The following is a 2,078-nucleotide window of genomic DNA, read 5'->3' on the forward strand; positions in this document are numbered from 1 at the left end:
TATATATATATATATATATATATATATAAAAATTATAAAATATAAAAATGTTCAGGAAAAGGCCCGCCCCATCCCGGGAGCACCTGAACGCACAATTCACCCCCACCCCACTCCGTTTGAGTCTCGCTCCTATGTTTATCCTGTAATTAGGCTTAGCATTAGTACTTTACGCTTATGTTATAATTAGGCTTAGCATGAATACCTTACGCTATAATTAGGCTTAACACGAGTACTTTACGTGCTTACTATTACAGCAAGTGACTCACATCAGTTTACAATAGACTTCATGTTTGGTGTAGATATGATACAAGAAGATACACTAATACTGTTCTTCTCATGTGTAATTAAATGTGTGAACTAGATATTTTTCTATCCTAATTTTTTTCTTTGAAATTAAATTAACTTACTATTCAAAAATGATTTTCCTCTATATCTGATTCATCGAACAATTTGTTATTATTTGACTAAACAAAACTAGTAAACTTCCGACATATTAAGTACCTAAATGTCCAGTTTACATGATCCTGCCATATCTTGGAAAATATTTTAGTCGTTAAAAGCGCATCTACGCCATCTACTTCGCATGAACAATTGCGATGCATTTTTAAACCAGGATGTCGTCAACAGTATTTATGCTTGCTGCGTTACTACTCGTGTTTAGAAATAGAAGCATGTTTTAGTGTAAACCCGAAGTATGATCGTTCACTTTTAAAAAGTAATTAATCAAACTGATTTTAATATTTAGATTATATCATATCTTTTGTTAAAAGCACATAGAAATGAACACGAGAGGAGAATGGTTAAACTTAAACCTAAACAACTCAATTTAAATATCTTGATGATAGTATTGGTGCGTCATCGAGGTCACGTGACTGGTGTGGCGCCACCTATTTTCTAGAACTATCCTGTACCTTGGCGAATGCTCTAGATATAGATATAGGGTAGACTGGTATATAAAAGAGGGTGACAACGTGACAGGATAATGTAATGTGTGTGTAGACAGTGAGTAATTGAACTGCAGTCAGAAGTATTATTGACGTTCGTTGATATAGCGTTTGTTTTAGCGCGATTGTTGAAAATAAGTGTATCGTAAAGTTGTAGAAAGAATAAACCAGTTTTATTAAGTAAGGACTTGTGTCGCTAAAGTTTCGTCGGAACGAAGTTACGGAAAGTTAATTAACAAACGGAGACGTAACAGTATTCATTATTTCTAAATGAATACAAACTCCAACGAAATCAGCCTAGAAAATTACTTGAAAATGCACTACATGTGATTACAAAATAAAATAATTGATAAAAATAAATCTATAAAGAACATAATTAAAGAAAAGAAATACGAATTTTTACGTACTATGAATGTTAAGAACGTTTTTAGTTTTATTGGATATATATATTAAAATTATCAAAACTTTTACTTTAATATTTTAAACCTTTGTATGTACGAACCATTTCTGTCTATAAAGAGTTCTAATACAGTATTTGTATCAAGCTGATATGAAAGTGTAAAACAGTTATATCTACAATGCAATATTCGATGACGAGGAACCCACTTTGAGACTAATAATGGCTGGAGACGGCTTGAATGGGTAATGAAGAAAAACTTTAATATAAGTTTAACATAACAGCAAATGTACAACGTTTCGACAAGGTTTTGTCATCATCAATATGACATAATATTGTTGTCAGCCTAATACATAAATTTAAAATAGCTCTGTCTACAACACAGTATGATATATTGGTGTTATCAAGCTGATTAATACTAGAAATAAACGACCTTATAACACCAAAATGTTGTTTTTATTTAATTAGACACTTAACGTTTCGCTTTACAGCTTCTTCAGGAGCGTTCACTGAAACATAAACCGAAACTGACAGTACAAAACTTCAAACAAACAAACAGTACAAAGTTTCGAAGTTAAGCACAAAGCTACAAAATGCGTTATATGTGCCCTGCCCACCACGGGTATCGAAACTCGTTTTCTAGCGTTGATTGTTAAAGGGAAAAAAGAGAGAAGATATACCGCTGTGCCACTAGGGGCGCTTTGTATTGCCAGTTTCGGTTTGTGTTTTAGTGAACG

Source organism: Limulus polyphemus, unplaced genomic scaffold (genome assembly GCF_000517525.1).
Source record: "Limulus polyphemus unplaced genomic scaffold, Limulus_polyphemus-2.1.2 Scaffold5147, whole genome shotgun sequence".
In the NCBI taxonomy this organism is placed as follows: domain Eukaryota; kingdom Metazoa; phylum Arthropoda; class Merostomata; order Xiphosura; family Limulidae; genus Limulus; species Limulus polyphemus.